The following is a 17,389-nucleotide window of genomic DNA, read 5'->3' as shown; positions in this document are numbered from 1 at the left end:
GCCGCGGGCGCGCGCGCGTCCTCCCGCCCCCGACGCCGAGTTCCTCCCAGCTGGCGCGCAGGCGCGCGGAGCCCCGCAGGGGGAGGAATGCGGAGCCGGGAAGCGGCGCCCGCGCAGTCCGCTTAGTGCGCAGGCGCGACAGAGGGCGGGAGGCAGGCCGCGGGAGGCGTCGGGGGGAGGATGGGGCCGCTTGTCCTGGCGGCCAGGCGTTGCTCTGGGGAAACACAAGAGAATCCTGTTAGTTTGGAGGCCAAGCGGTTTCTAGAGGCCAAAGTCCCTACGCCTGTCCGCCCGACGGCCCGCCCCTGACCGTTTCCGGACGCCTAGATTCCCCGCCCGCTTGGGAAAGTGGTCGGGACCAGGCCGCCCTTTTCACCGCCCAGACAAGGCACCAGCGCTGCAGAGAAACCCATCCCTCCCAAGAATCATTGGCTTGTAACATTAGGCAACTTTTTATATAGGAGCTTGCGAAACCTTCTGCAAGATGTCTCATGGTTACGGGACACAAGAATTTAGAGCTCAAAGGATACAGACATTTCATACTGTTCCCCACAGAAGGTTTGGAATAGTTTGTTTTTTAAACAGAGGGGGTTAGACCTCCGGCCCTTCCAGACTTTAGAAACTTGCAGTTGACCTTTTATATAGGGCCGGCTTGCAGAAAGATAAAACCTCAAAAGGCAACGGTAAGGGGGGAAAAAAAATCTAATCTAGCTCATTAAAACCGTCAGCAACTCATACTTTAGTTTTTCATACACAAAAATAAAATGGTGATTTAGGTACAGCCTAGATTTTTTTTTGTTGTTTCATAGTGTCCTTAGGTACTACAAAGTGCGCAGTACACACAAGTTAGGGTCCAAACTACGGACCTCGCACTCGTCTAACAAGGCTTGTTAATAGATCACTGAGCTACATTCCCAGATCTTCTCCTTATTTATTTAGCTTAGTTTGGAATGGTCTTCCAGAGCCACCATTTCAGAAAGGGTCTCATGTAGCTCAGGCTAGTCTCAAACTTCTAATTCTGCGCCCCAAACCCCAGGACTGAGAGTGTAGACCTGGGCTACACTCTACACTGCTACACCAACTGAACAGGCAGTATTTTGAATTGGAAAAAATCATAAACAATAGCAATAATATCTGGGGTCACATAAGTTTTTTTGTTCCATAAAAAGTAAACATACTAGGGTTTTTTGGTTTTTTATTATTTGGTCACTTTTAGTCTGCCATGTAGCCGAAGTTTCTAAATATATTATATATACATGTATACATATATAATATACATATATATTACATATATGTCTGTATATATATACGTATAGCTGTTTGTGTATTATACTATATGTTGGTTTACTTGAGTGTTTTGGCTGCATATATGTGTATCATGTATGTGCCTGGTGCCCATGAAGTTTAGAAGAGGGAACCAGTGAAGCTGCAGTTAGGGGTGGTTATGAGCATCTCGTGGGTGCCAGAGGTACAGTGTCCTCAAGCATTAAGACCTTCTCCCACCCACTCCTTTTTTGTTTTGAGATTGGGTCTCACTATGTATAGCCCAGGCAATCTTCTTGCCTCAGCCCCCTAAGACTGAGTTTTTAAAAATATTTCATTTTATGTGCATTGGCATTTTGCCTGCATGTGTCTGCATGAGGGGGGTCAGATCTCCTGAAACTAGAGTTATAGACAGTTGTGAACTGCCATGTAAATGCTGGGAATTGAACTCAGAACCTCAGGAAGAGCAGCCAGTGGTCTCAATTCCTAAGCCATCTCTCCAGTCCCAAAAGTAGATGATTTTTCTTTTCAAAATGTCCTTCTCCTAGATTAGCTGGAGGGTTTGTTATAGTTTGATGCAGTCCTGGTGGCAGGGCCCTTAATCCCAGCACCCAGGGGGCAGAGGCAGGACTATCTTTGTGAGCTCCCAGGATAGTCATAACTACATAGAAACACCCAGTCTTTAAAAAAAAAAAAAAAAATGTCCATGGCTTGCCACCAAGGCCCAAACCTCACACTGTGGAGGAGAGACGTCCCCACAGGAATGCAGTGACAGACAAACACCCTGGGAAATAGCTGGGGGAGCAACAAGGAGCTAAGTGGGCTCAGGAATCAGTACAAATGTCCTTGATAACAAAGCAAGGGACAAGCAAGAGCCTTTTGCATAGCCCCAAATCAAGGGTTTCTTTTTCTCACTGCTTTGCTTTTTTGCTGGCAACACATCAGAAAATACTGGTAAAGCTGTTTTCTGTTTCCATCTGTGTTACAAAATACTTAAGAGGGATTTCTTTATGAACCTGTATCTTTGTGAGTTTCCATAGAAGGCAGGAACAAAACAAAGAGGAACTGATAGAAAGACAATCTAATCTTCTGATGTTTTAAAAAGAACCTTAGGTCAGGGATAGAAAGATGACTCAGGACCAAAGAATGACTTACTGTTCTTTCATAAGTCTGAGTTGATTCTTAGCACCAGTGTATGGCTCACAGTCAACCACCTGTAAGTCTAACTCTCAGGTATCCCAGGCCTCTGACCTCCAAGAGCATCTACACTTCCCTGCACAAACCAGAAAAAGAAAAAGCACACACATACATGTAATTAGAAATAAAAACAGAGATGGGCACGGTGGTGCACACTTTTAATATCAGCACTCAGGAAGAGACAGAGGTAGGCGAATCTGTAAATTCAAGGCCAGCCTGGTGTACATAGTAGGTTCCACTGACAGCTAGGGCTACATAGAAAGACCCTGTCACAAAAATATTTTGTTTTAAAAAATTACATGGTATGATGGTATGCACCTTTAATCACAGCACTTGGATGTCAGAGGCCGGCAGGTCTCTGTGAGTTAGAATCCAGTGTACATACTGAGTTCTACAACAGCCAAGGTAATACAGTAAAACCCTGTCTCAAAATAATAAAATAATAATAATACAGTAATTGATACTCATGGCAAAAGAATAACCAGAAGGCTTCTAAGCCCTAACTCCATGACAGAGCATTTATCTAGGATGTCTCCCTGTCCCCATCACTGCAAATCACAAAAATGTAGGTTTTGATTTAACTGGGAAAATAGATCAAGTGCATCTCATTTGAATATTAAAGAGAATTCAGGAAGGTGACATTAAAGCAGAGCCATTTGCAGAGGGGAGTTAAAATAGATTCGCTTTTAATCAACCCTTATTTTCACACTGTGAAGAGCTGCTGTGTTTAGCATGCTAGACATGCTCAAAGAGTTCAGTCATGAGGAATGGAGGCTGAGGTGGGGAAAGCTCCTGAGCTGAGCGTCAGACTCAGGCTTTGAGCATTAACCTCATCACTAGAGCGGGAAATTAAGATACCTATTTAGGCAGGAGAACAGAGTAGTCGCCAGATAGTTAACAGCAAATTGATTTAAAAAAAAAAAAAGTTACAAATACTGGAAGACATGTACTTAAAATATATGCATTTCTTCTAAAAGCCACGGTATAAAAATGTTTGCCAGCTCTAAAATGACCAAAGGCCCAAGCGCATGAGAACTGGGCAATGACAATTTCAGATAAGCCTGTTATAATCAGATTTGGGTTGTTTTTTTTTTTTTTTTTTTTTGCCCAAAATGAAACAAAATACTTAAAAGTATTTGAATCCTTGATGTTTCTGAGAGTCTAATAGAGAGAGAGAGAGAGAGAGAGAGAGAGAGAGAGCACAATGTATTACCAAACTAGCACCCAGTGTGAGGAAATTCTCTTCATAGATTACTAGAACCCCCAATAGTTGGATAGTGTCTACCTAGACCTATGGACTCTTACAAGAACTAACATTCCATAGTCTGCTGTTCATAACTTGAAGAGAGTTAATGTATTTTCTGTTGTTTTTAGTTTTCCAGAAAAAAAAAATAGAATAACTTAATAATTTCTAAGAAAACTGGTTCCTAACTTTCTGCCCTTCTTCATCCTAGAACAGTTGTTGGGGAGATGTCTCGCGTACAAGTGCTGCTTCTGTGTCTAATACCCAGAATTATTACTAATAGTTGTAGAATTAAACTGAAGATACACTAGAGGGATACTTGTAAGTGTAAATTGTGGTTGTTGTTTTAGGTAACAGAATCTGAATTTTTCTTGTTTCTTTTAGAATAGCTTCGCATGACTCAGAATGGCCAAAAGTTTCCATGTAGTCCAGGGTGGCCTCTATTTTTCAAGTGTGAGGATTACAGGACTGAGCCACTTTTTGTTTTGTTTTGTGTTATTTGTTTGTTTGTTTTTAGTTTTTCGAGACAGGGTTTCTCTGTGTAGCCCTGGCTGTCCTACAACTCACTCTGTAGACCAGGCTGGCCTCGAACTCAGGAACTCAGAAATCCACCTGCCTCTGCCTCCCAAGTGCTGGGATTAAAGGCGTGCGCCACCACCGCCCAGCTCATTTATCCTTTAAAACCCCAAAAGTTGTGTTAATCTTCACGTTAAAACCAAGCCAAAGCAAAAACCAAGGAAGCCAGGCAACGGTGATATGTGTACTCGGGAGGCCAAGAAAGGTGTATGTCTGAGTTTGAGGCCAGCGATGGTCTACATCGTGAGTTCAAGGACAGCCAGGTATACACAGAAAAACCCTGTCTTGGGGGAAAAAAACTAAACAAACTCTAAATGTTTGCCTTAAATTACACAGATTAACCAAATACCCAAAATCTAGGAAATTTAAACTATCAGGAAGCAAACAGAAGATAAATAGTGCAAATCAGGGCTTTTGACCAATTCAGAGAAGACTATCCAAGTGTACTTGACAGAATATTAGAAATCAAACTATCAAATAAAATGTGGTTAGCTGCTTATGGAATGGGTTGGTGTTTCTCACAGTTTTAGAGTTTTTCAGCTCTATGGCTCCTCTTAGAAAACTGACTCTAGTTTGAAGGCTGCAGAGATGTCAAGATAATTTTCTTTGAAGAGCCTAGATGAATTTCAAAATACTTTTAAAACACACACACACACCCGCGCGCGCGCGCGCGCACCAAGTGAGAATTATCACTTATAATTTCAGTAACACCCTAAATAGGGGCTGGAGCAATAGCTCAGTGGCTAAGAACACTAATTGCTCTTCCAGAAAACTTAGGTTCAAATGCCAGTTCCCACATGGCAGCTCACAACTGTCTGTAAATCCAATATTTACAGACATACATGCAGGCAAACCAATGCACATAAAATGTTTTCCCCATCTCTGTACATCTGAATTTTAACACACAGTTTTTTTTTTTTTAATTCGTCCTAAAAATGTTGCACTGAAAGGGTATTTCCCCTTAAGATCAGTTTGGTAGTTGCAACATCTGGCAGAATGAGCAACCTAGGTCGGCCAGCCAGAGCTACACAGTGAGACGCTAACTTAAAAAACAAAACAAATTTTAAAAGATATTTCTATGGGAGGCAGAAGCAGGCAGATTTCTAAGTTCGAGGCCAGCCTGGTCTACCGACTGAGTTCCAGGACAGCCAGGGCTACACAGAGAAACCCTGTCTCGAAAAACAAAAAACAAACAAAAAAATTTATTGAAATTCTAATTATTCAACAATGTAATCCAAAAAAAATGTTAAAGGTTTTTAGGACACTTAAATTAAAAACACTCAGTATTTGTTTTATTTTCCTTGTGGAGGATGAGTGATTTGGAAGACCTTATTAAATATAATAATTTCTGTCCAGAGGAACGTGCGGCAGGGATTCTCCAAATTTACAGAATGTATGACTCAGTGTTCATTTGCAAGCTGTGTATTTCACCTTTGCTAGAATTCTACCTCTAAACTAGCTTTCCACACTATTGGTTCCGGGAGGAACTGGTCACCAGCTCACGGTTCCCACCGGGAAGGCAGATCCGGCTCCGCCCAGAGCCCGGTCCGCTGACCTCACAGAGGTCAAGGGCGCTCACACACCTGCAGGCGGATCCGCCACCCCCACCCCACCCCACCCCGGGGAGCAGCAGGGCCAAAGGCTGGCCCGGGTCTCCCCGATGTGGGACTGTCACAGCCAGCGTGCTTTCTTCACCAAGACTCCCGGCTCACACTAATAACCGAAGAGGCAACCTCTCCGGCTGCACTTCAAACTCTGGGTTCACAGACGTGGATTCCATGGCAAGTGGGGTTTTGGGTTTCTTAGTCTTCCCCCGGCTCCGCAAGAACCCACTTCTCGGGAAGTGCGAACGCGGTCACTATGGATACCGCGGCGCGAGCCCTTTGCGGAGGGAACCCGGGCCGCCCGGCGACCTCCGCCTGCACACGCGGCCCGCAAGGGCACCTTCGCCCTGGCTTCCCGAGCGAGAACAATGCGGCAGCGCACCGCCCGGGGCCTGCGGGTCCCCGAGCCCAGTCTCAAACGTGGCGCGGGAGAGGGTGGGCAAGAAGACCCCAGTGCCTCGGCTTCGTCTAGCCGCCCTCCAAGCTGGTGACCCGTTCCCGAGACCGGGAGGTTGAGGAAAGGCCAGGACGAGGGAGGTCCTCAAATGCTCTTCTCATCACAGAGGCAAGGCGGAAAAACCGCGCACCGCCGAACTGCGCACGCGCGCGGCAAGGCCACCCATTTCTCTCCCCCACCCCCTCCCAGTCCCTCAAAGAAACCCGAGGTGGCCCGAATGCGCTTGCGCGACTCGCGGAGGGAAACGTTGGCGGGGGGAGGAAACCTGTCCATTGTGAGAGAGAACCGCCCCCGCGGCCACGCGCGCGCCCGCGGCACTCTCACAGTCTCACGGGCGCGCGCCACGGTCCCTGCCCGACGCCGGGCGCATGCGCCGGGCGTGGGGTTGGGCGGCGGGGGAAGGGTGGGGAAGGCGGCGGAGCTTGTGACTTCTGGCCGAGTTACCCTGAGAAGTTTCTGGAAAGAAACAAAGGGAACCTGGGGCAGAGGAAGCGCGCCTTTTCTGAGAGGAAGACAGCGAAAAGTCCAAAGTACTCGGCCTGAGCAGAGTCCAAGGCCGACGACACACTCTCATATCCAAAGAAGCATGGGGACAGGGAGCCGACTGGGAGACGCGGAATGGCGGGGACGTTTGAAAGATGGAGGCGGAGCCGCCGTGGCGCGGGAGGCGCTGGATTAGGGGACCCCGAACCCCGTTCTCCTTAGCTCCGCTCACGTGGGGGCTCTGACACGCCAGTCTTCCCTCGGGGGCCCCGGGGCTAACGGGGGATGTGACGCGTGCCCGAGCTCCTTCCCTTGCAGCTCGAGAACGCGAAGGGCGCATGGACAGCGTGGGAAGGAACACTGGCCGCGGGGCCCGGGCCGACGGCGCCGGGGGTCCCCACTCCGCGGCCCACTCGGCTGCCATTTTGTAGCGCGGCCGCCATTTCGCGCGGTCCGGGGACGGGGGAGGGGCTCGGGGCGCGGCCCCGCGGCTCGCGATGGGCGTGGCCGGCGGCGGGCGCGGCCCCGGCCCCTTTGTTCTTCGCCTGGGGTCACGGGGCCCCTCGGGCTCGGCCGCCTACTCGCCGCGGCGTGTGAACGGTGAGAGGCAGCCCCGGGGCGTGCGGGATCCTGGAGCCCATAGGAAGCGGGGTGTGTCCCTGTGCGGGGATGACGTCCTGCGTGAGGAGCTTTGGACCGCCCGGATCCACCTCTGCAAACAAAGTCAAGTGCGGTCCGGAAACTAACAAAGGTGCTGAAACTCAGAGGCACCGAGCACCGGGAGGCGGGGCTCGTGCAGCCCACGAGGTGGAGGAGCTCTGAGAGCTTGGCTTCCATTGGCTGGCCCTCCAGCACAAGGCTTTCAGGACCCATTCTCTCTGACCCAGAAGCCTGAACAATAAATATGTTGTGCTGGCTTTCTTCTCTCTGTTGACATCAACTTCCACTGAACTTATTTTCAAAAAGCCTTATGAGTTTATTTAAAAAAATAAAATACGTACCTGGCATCGCCCTTTCACGTTCTGAAAAAGCAACTGGCTTCTTAGGGAATATTTAAATGCGAGTCATGGTTGTGAGTAATGCTGAAAATTCTGGCACTATTTAGCAAAGCCAAAAAACTTGAAAAACGCTGCTAAATTTGACTTCCAGCTTTTTGTGCAGTTTTTCCCCCCTATAATGGTTGACGTGGTTTTTCTTCACAACAGCCTGGTATCATAAAGGAACCAGCCCATCCTGACTCATCTGTTTGTGTCTAGGCTACAGTAAACCTCTTTTTTTGTTTTCTCACTATGTATAATTATGGCGATTGTTTGTGTTTTCTGTAATAGTGGGGTAAAGCTTATGATGACAGACTGAAAAGGTTAGAAACATTGTTGAGGGAACCGATCGGGTTTTTGATGACTGCCAGACGAGAGAAATGTAGCAGAGGCTTTTAGATTTCGAATTTCATAAATAGGTGCGGTAGGTGGATTATAAAACTCTATACTGTGTCTTTAAGATTACATAGTCTGAAACCTTTAATAGTGATTACTTAAAATATGTTGTCTTTGTCATGTTTTCTTATTTTGTAACCAAGTGGAATAATTCAAATCTTTATTTGGTTGGTTTTCGAGACAGAGTTTCTCTATGTAGGAGCCCTGGGGAATCAGTGAAATCTTATATTGGGAAGTTAGAATAATATAGCAAAGAAAATATACTCCCAGCTGACATACTGGCACTCAATCTCAGGCTCAGAGAAGGCTCAGATTAAATTTTAAATTCTAATTCCTTTAGAATTTTTCACTGTTTTAGAGAAAGACTCAAGTAGCCCAGGTTGGCCTTGAACTCAGCTTTATAGTTGAAGATAAACTAAATATCTTCCAGTATCTATTTTTTATTATACCCAAGGTTTTGTTGTTTTTTTTCTGTGGGCTTTTTTTTTTTTTTTTTTTTATGTATGTTTATGTCCTTACAGGTCAGAAAAGGGTGTAAGTCTCCTGAGCTGGAGTTACAGGCGGTTAGGAATCACTGTCTTGAGCAAGAGTAGAAACCACTGAGCCATCTCCTCGCCCGCTGTACCCGGGCGCTTGAGAGTCCTACTGGACCACTGCACCATCCCCTCGCCTGCTGTACCCGGGCTCTTGAGGGTCCTACTGGGCAGAAACGTCCTTTAGCAAACGCCTTTGGGTTTTTATTTCCTTTTTTACATTTGGTGAAATTGTGTGTGCTTTTGAACACACAATTAAGTTAGAATCACTTGTCTCTCCTCGTTATTCTAGGAAAAGACAACTTTTCATGCCAAATCAGGCAGAGGGAATTTACAATTCTAACAATAATAACCTTTTCCTGATCGAACTAAATGAGCTCTTTTAAAGATTTTAGTAATGTGGGAAGTCCTTCAAAATATTCTTGGCAGCAGTTAGTACTCCTCCATACTGTAATAGGGTTTTCCCCTTTGAGGAAAAACATTAAGTTAGCTGTAAAATGCTTCCCTGCACTTCAGAAGTACTGAAGTTAAGGAATATTAAATAGCCAACAGTCTAATAGGAATAGTCTACTAGGTGTGACCTCCTGTCTGAGTGCAAATTGGTCATCCCTAGAGTGAATCTCATAGCTTCAATAGACTAGTAGATAATACAGCACATACTTCTAAACGTCCCGCCCCCCCCCCCCGTGTGTGTGTGTGTGTGTGTGTGTGTGTGTGTGTGTGTGTGTGTGTGTGCACTCTCGTGCACACGGGGTGGGGGTGGGGGACCGTGTTGTTTGGTCTGCATGTATGGCTGTGCACCACTTTTGTGCCTAGTGGCCATGGAGGACAGAAGATTGGAATCAGATCCCCTGGCACTAGAGGTTAGAAGGATGTCAGCCTCCTGACAGTAGTTTGGTGCTGGCAATCAAACCTAGGTCATCTGGAAAAGCAACCAGTGCTCTTAAACACCAAGCCTCTAAAAGCCAAGATTTAAACTCATCTGTTTTATAACTCTTGAGCATCCACTGTTTGCCTGGCCCTGTTGGTGCTTTGAATACATCAGTGCATAAAAATACAAGGTTCTCTTACTGGGAGTCCCCTGGTGGGGACTGGGAGGAGTCTTAGGGTGAAGAATACAAGGGGATAAAAGGTAACCTGTCCCTTCGGATCCTAAAAGGTCCTTAAGGTAAACTTTATTAGCGAGTACATGTTTATGCAGGAGCCCAGGGAGCAGTTCCTAGCCAGAGCCTTCAAGTGGGAACGTAAGCACAAACGGTATGACTGGAAAAAGCTAGGAAGAGCATGTAAGGTGATATGATGGCTTTTTTTTTTTTTTTTTTTTTTTTTGGTTGGTTGGTTGGTTGACATGGAGGTATCAGATACTGCAACTTGAGAGCCTCAAACTCACCCTGTAGTGAAGACTGACCTTGAACCCTGAGCATCCTGACTTTACTTCCAAAGTGTTAGGATTATAGATGTGCATGGCCACACCAGGCTCTCAAGCACGTTCCTCGCGTGTATATACGTCCTTTTACATATGTATCAAATATATTGTATGTGTATATGTCTCATATATGCACACATTCACTGAATGGGACACATTGTGAGCAGTGACATTCATTTTGTCTCTATTGAAGTATCATAATACCCCCTCTCAAACTCAAATGGCACGGCTGCTCCTATGTCATGTCTTTTGGGACCACCTTTTTCTCTTGGCTCTTTGAGACAGGGTCTCCCTACATATCCCTGGCTATACTGAAACTTTCGGTGTAGACCAGGCTGGCCACAAAGACACAGAGATCCTCTGACTATTAAGTGCTGGGACTCCATGCCCATTTTTTAGGACCACCTTCCTAGTCATTCTTAGTTATAACTGAAAGACATGGAATGCCCTGTGCTCACATATAAACACTGGGGGAACCAAGAATGTTAGACACACAAGGTTGTTCTTCACAGGGAGGGATGTGTAACTTGTTATCTGCCCAGAAGGCTGGGAGCAGGTAAAGCTAATAACCTAGTGACTTCTGAACTATTAGTGTGACTGAGATCATACCAGCTTCTCCCCTAGACTCTTACGTGAGCTCGTCAGTCGATAGGACCTATCTTTATGGAAGGCACCACGTGTAGTAAATCTACAGAACCCATGTGTATGGACGATGTCTTGTGTGTACTTTACAACTTTCAATATAGTCAGGTCTTAAGCTTTCTTAAGTTAATTAACACCAGGAAGTTTTCCACCGAATTGTGCTATGATTAAATATGCCTAAAATAAACTACTAGAGATCAGAAGTCTGAGGTTTGAACCAACACCAGCTACTTAGTCATAATGAAACAAACCATTTTCATACTTCCTGTGGATTGTTACTCTGCTGGCAGTGGTGGACACAGAGACACATCCCCACCACCACCTCTGTGTCTAACATCTTAGGCTTGGGGGTGTATTTGTGAGTGTGTGTCTAAAGTTCTCTCTGAATAGGTAGCACATAAGGTCTGGGAACTGCATGAGCTCATCAACATAGAGATAGATAAAGGGAAGGATGCCTAGAACCACTCCTGGGAGGAATGGAAGATCAGCAGAGCTGCCTGGGAGGAGCCACAAGTGACAGTAGGGGCCAGCTAGTCTGCTGAAAGGGCAGAACAGCATCAGCTGTGGAACAACCCAGAGAGATTGTTACCCAGAAATAAGGATGCTGTTGAGCAAAGGGAAGGCGATGGCTTTGCCAGGTGTGGCATTACGTGAGGCAGAGACCTTCACTGGGATAAAGTGAAGGAAAAAAGTCATAGGATCATGCCACTGGAGAAGTGAGAGGACCTGGCTGGGTGGGCAGGCCACTCAAAACTCTCTGTAACCAGCTTTAGGGGATCTCATACCTTCTCCTAGCTTCCAAGGGCATGTGCATGCATGTGCCAATACATACGCACAGACACATAAAAAGAAATCTGTAGACATTTGGTTTGGTTTTGTTTGAAATAGGGTTTCGCATGCCAGGTGGTGGTGTTGCACGCCTTTAATCCCAGCACTTGGGGGGCAGAGGCAGGTGGATTTCTGAGTTCGAGGCCAGCCTGGTCTACAGAGTGAGTTCCAGGACAGCCAGGGCTCCACAGAGAAACCCTGTCTCGGAAAAAAAAAAAGAAGAGAGAGAGAGAGAGAGAGAGAGAGAGAGAGAGAGAGAGAGAGAGAGAGAGAGGTTTCACTATGTAGGCCTGTAGAGACAAGGCTGACCTTGAACTCATATCTGCCTCCACTTCTGAACTGTTGGGATTATAGACGTGCTACCGTCCCTTGTCTTTATTACCTCAACTCCCCCAAAAATTTCTCTAGAAAAATCCTGCAGAAGGGCTTGGAGAGGAAGATACCAGAGCCTGTGACACTGGGCAGTGCCTTCAATTTCAAAACAGCATGTGCACCAGCATAGGAGCCAGGCTGGAAGCAGCGGTCCACCCTCAGGATGTGGTCCAGCTCCACTACAGGTCGGGTGCACATTTGGTTGGGTTTGGTTTTTGTTTGAATGTTGTTGGTTTGAGACTGGGTCTTATTATGTAGTCCCGAACTCACTGTGCAGGCAAGACTTAGGCTTCAGAGCTGGTTTGCTTGCGTCTGCCTCCAGCATGCTGGGTTCACAGGTGTGTGTGCACGAGTGAGGATATGAGTTTGGGTGCCCAGCATCCCTGTAAAAGGCAGGCAAAGCAGCTCCTATCTGTGAACTGACCTGGGGGAGTGGGGGGGGGGGGGGCAGTGTTGGTGGGTCTATTGTAGCTTATTGGCCAGACAGTTTGATGACTTGAGAGAGCCTGTCTCAAAAATTTTCAAACAATCTCTGGAGGAGGCACACACCTTGAATCCAAGCACTGAGGAAACAGAGGCAGGCAGATGTTTGTGAGTTTAGGGCCAGCTGGTCTACAGAGTAAGACTCTGTCTCAAGAAACAAACAAGATAGCCGGGTGGTGGTGGTGCACGCCTTTAATCCCAGGACTTGGGAGGCAGAGGCAGGTGGATTTCTGAGTTTGAGGCCAGCCTGGTCTACAGAGGGAGTTTATCATTGTCAAAAAAGATCCTGATGTCAGCCCCTGGTCACAGATGTGAGTGCACACAACTGCACATACCCACATGAACATCACATCCCAGAAAAAAAAAAAAAAAAACCACTTCTTTATCTAAGTGTAGTACCTCGTACTTTTGATCCCAGAATTCTGGGGAAGAGAGATACAGGAGAATCAGGAATTCATGGTCAGCCACAGATACATAGTGGGTTGAAGCCAGTCTGGGATGTATGAGACCATGTCTCAAAGGAGGATAAAAAAAATCCCAGGCCAGGGAGATGGCTCAGTGCTTGTGGTGGTTTGAATGAAAAAAAAACAAAACAAAAACAAAAACAAAAACGGTTCCTATAGGCACATAGGGAACGGCTCCATTAGGAGGTGTGGCCTTGTTAGAGGAAGTGTTGGGGGGGGGGAGGAAGGGCTTTACCGAAAATCTAGTGTCTCACTGTATCTCCCTGCTGCCTGCAGAGCCAGATGTGGAACTCTCAGCTCCTTCTCCAGCACCGTGTCTGCCTGCATGCCTCCATGCTCCTCAAAATGACGCCAAAGGACTAATTGTATGAAGGCCAGTCCCAAGGAAATGTTTTCCTTATAAGAGTTGTTGTGGGGTCTGATGAGATGCCTCAACGGTTAAGAGCACTGACTGCTGTTCTGGAGATCCTGAGTTCAAATCCCAGCAACCACATGGTGGCTCACAACCATCCATAATGTGATCTGATGCCCTCTTTATGGGGTGTCTGAAGTCAGCTACAGTGTACTTACATATAATAAATAAATAAATAAATAAATAAATAAATAAATAAACCTTTGGGCCGGAGCAAGCGGGGAGGGAGAAGGGAAGTGGAAAGAAAAAAAAGAAACGAGGGACCTTGTTGTCAGCAAATGGAAGGCAAGAGCTGACCCCCCATAATTGTCCCATGACCTCCATATGAATTTACACATATTGGTGGCTTTTATGCAAAACATCCCTGCATAGTATTCTGCATTTGTTGAAAAATATTTTTGTTGGTAGGGATTTGCTAAAAAGCATAAAACTTGTTAGAATAAGTTGGAATATAGTACATTGAGGTTTCAGTCTTTTGCTTAGTATTGTAATGCCAAGGCCTGGTTGCCCCCAGGGATGAGAGAACCTGCACATACACAGTGATGCTGTGACCTTGCACCTCAAGTTATCCCTGATCCATGAATATAGATGCATACAGCCTACAGCTCAGCAGAAGAGAGATGGGTGGGTGTACCTTCCCCCCCACCATGAGCAAGCCTGAAGAGACCTTGGTTACCACAACAAGGTCAAGTGACGGGATCTAGGTGGAGTTACCCACCTTGGCTGCCCAGAACACAGAAGCGGAACTGCCCCTGGGCTTGCCTTGAGACATCTCCGGTCGTGACCTGGAATGGACTATGGACTATCCCACCCATCTGGAACCAGGAGGGGTTGTGGGTTGGGTCTTCCCCTTTAAATTGAGAGCCGAACATTAAAGCTTTGGGCCTTGATCAGAGAACTTTGTCTTGGCCTCATCTCTTCTCGCCCTCCTTCCCCTTTCATTCCCAGCCCCCCTTTCAGGTGAATCCAGTTGACTTGTGGCCGCGGGCGGCTACAGATTGGCGCCCAACGTGGGGCTTGAAAACGGGGACCAGCTGAGGAAACACTGTCTTAGGTGGGGCCCCACGGAAAAAGGTAATAAAAGAATGTATCCCGCGCACTTAGGAAGTAGCAAACAATATTGAATCTAGCGCTAGGTAAGTTTAGGAGGCCATGTTTGCAGGAAGTGCGTTGTGAGGGATATGGTATAGGTCTAGGTCAAATAGGTGTTGACCCGATGCCTACTTTGCCTAGGGGTGACAGTGAATTCGGGATAGGAGACCGGCAGATGCCCGCAGCCTTCAAGAGCTGCCTCAGACGAGAAAGAGCAGGGTTAGAAGAAATTGGAAAACTAAAAAAGCAGCCACAGCCATCTCCTAAAGAAAGGGATAAAGTGTTAGATCTTAAACTTCAGAGAGAGAACGGGTTTTGAAAAGCAGTTGTTCTCTCTCTGGGTTATGCCAGCAAAAAGAATGGAAAGGCTGTTTCAGAGCTCTCCTAGGAACAAGAGAAAATTCAGGAGACGTTTTAGACTAAGAGAAAGTAAGAGAAATCCTTAGTTCTGCTTTCTTTGTTTATTGTCTTGTCCTTGGTGCACCAATGTCCACGTGTCTCATTGTGTTTTCTGTCCACATGTCTCGTTGTATGAATGATTGGTTGTCTATGTTTTATGTTCTATGTTTAATGTTTAAAAGATCGTTAAAATTGCTTGATTCAACACTTGGTTTAACTTGGTTTTCAAAGGCAGTTTTAATATGCAGAGCAGCAGCTAAGTTTGCTTAACACCTGTAGCTAAAAGTTTGGGAGCTGAGCTGAGCTGGAAAGGCTGCTTTTAAAGGGACAGGCAGGTTTCTTGGATTAAATAAGGAAGTTAAGAGTTTGTCCTGGAAGAATCTCAGTGATAAGGTGCTTTTATTTTAGAATTGTGGCTAGAAAAGGCGAGAAATTTTGTTTGGTTTAAATATATAAGATGCATTGTTACTTCATTTTTGTTTGTAATTGGTTTTAAGGTACAAATATGTTCATGTCTTGGTTATAAATTATTGGCCTATAAGTTATTGGGTTTGATTAAAAATTTACAACTTTGGTAACAAAAAGTTGGCTCAAAACTGGTAACACAGGGTTAGTCATTCAAAAACCAGATGTATAAAAGATATAAAAGCAATGTCTATTTAGTGAGATATTAAAGACTGCACTATCGTGCATTCATATATAAGAACTGCAGCCAAACTTTGTAAGGTAATCCACTTGGTGTTGATTTTAGAGAAAAATAGATTGCTTACATTGTTAAAAATTGGTTTTGTTTCCAAAAATTATGGTTATATGCTAATATTACAAAGGAAACTTAAAAATGTGGTTAATTGCCAACATTCCTTTGGCTACAGCTGACAGGCAGTTGAATCGTGAGCTTGAAAATTTTTTGACTTGGTTATGTTTATAGAAGAAAGGCTAGAGCAGGTAGAGTTAAAAGAGTTAAAAAACAATTGTGGCACAATATGGGTCTAATGACCCCTTCACACAAGCTTTATTGGATACTGTGGTAGAAGCAAATTCAATGCTCAAATATTGGAAAACTATATGTAAGGCTACTTTGTTAGGAGGAGATTACTTGCTTTGGAGCTCAAAATGGCGTGATACCAGTAAGAAAACCGCCATGATGATTGCCCAGGCAGGCAATGCAGATTGGGATCTTAACATGCTTCTAGGAGAAGGTTAATGTGAAGGTAATGCTAATCAGGTTAAACTGCCTGCAGGAGTGTATACATAGGTTGCAATGGTTTCCTGCTGTGCTTGAAATCAACTACCTACTAAAGGGGACCTTAGTGGAAATTTATTCAGTATTAAACAGGGTTCTGAGGAACCATTCCAGAAATTTGTGGACAGGCTGCTGAAAGCAGCTGGTAGAATTTTTGGAGATCCTCAAACAGGAATTCCTTTTGTTACTCATTTGGCTTATGAGAATGCTAATGCAGCCTGTTGCACAAAGCAAAGACAGACTTACTTGGAGACTTCGTCTTTGCGCTAAAATTGGGCCCTCTTACCATCAGGGTCTGTCTGCCTTACAAGGGACCACTGTACAAGCAATGCTTGCACAGAACCGTAAAGTTAAAAAGATGTTTTTAAATGTGGAGATTCAAGTCATTTTTAAAAGGAGGGTCTCAAAAACAGGCACTAGCAAATAATCCGGTCACAAGACAGAAATTTGTCCTATGTGCAGGAAAGATAATCTCTGGGCTAGGCCTCAGGATATAGGCCAAGATTAAAAACATTTACATTTGAATTAAGTTGATATAATGGGTGCAGCAGAAGTTTGTGTGACAAATACCCTTTTTGCCTTGGTCATCCTGACCAGCCCCTTGAAGGGTGTTTTCTGGAATTTGTTTATTGCCTTGTTTGTTCCTTGGAAGGGTCAGCTTCAGGACCAAGAGTTGTAATGAGTATGCTGGAGAAATTTAAATAATGGCTGCTCCGCCCATGGCATTGTAACTACCTGCTGGAAAAAGAATTATTCAACTTGTTCCTTTGCATCTAGTTCCTTCCAAATTGTTAAGAAAGAGAAAGGACAAGATGGCTTTGGTTCCTCTAATATATATTGGGTTCAGTCTATTACTAGCAAGAGACCTAATCTTAAGTTCTGTAACAATTAGAAGGTTGCCTTCAGCTTGGCATTCATCTGATACTCTCACTCTGCTAAAATAGATTGGTTATTGAATTAATCCAAAACAAAGTTTAAACTTAAGATTCATAAGACTAATGGGGCATTACAGCCTGACTTGCCTACTCCAGCTGCCATTTCAGTAAATATGTATATATTTATTATAGATCTAGAAGATTGTTTTTATACCATTCCTTTACATTTCTGGTAAGGCGTTAGGTTTGCATTTAGTAGATTTGCTGGTAATTGAGAATCCAAGGTTCTCACATTATTGGAAAGGTTTGCTTTTAATTTCATTTGCATTTAATGATTTTCAAAATTTGTTAAGAGATATTATTT

The 17,389-nt window shown here is 45.2% G+C and overlaps 1 long non-coding RNA gene across 1 annotated transcript; it reads left to right on the top strand.

Moving 5' to 3' along the window:
• The first annotated feature begins 5,856 nt into the window (after positions 1-5,856).
• On the top strand, positions 5,857-16,882 carry LOC143442302 (uncharacterized). Its single transcript, XR_013110346.1, has 3 exons — positions 5,857-6,060; positions 12,094-12,242; positions 13,281-16,882. It is a non-coding gene; the product is annotated as an uncharacterized LOC143442302 (long non-coding RNA).
• The last annotated feature ends 507 nt before the right edge of the window (positions 16,883-17,389 follow it).

This window comes from Arvicanthis niloticus, chromosome 5 (assembly GCF_011762505.2).
Source record: "Arvicanthis niloticus isolate mArvNil1 chromosome 5, mArvNil1.pat.X, whole genome shotgun sequence".
NCBI lineage: Eukaryota > Metazoa > Chordata > Mammalia > Rodentia > Muridae > Arvicanthis > Arvicanthis niloticus.
The sequence above is the reverse complement of the archived record's forward strand: the minus strand, read 5'-3'. Positions and strand labels throughout refer to the sequence as shown.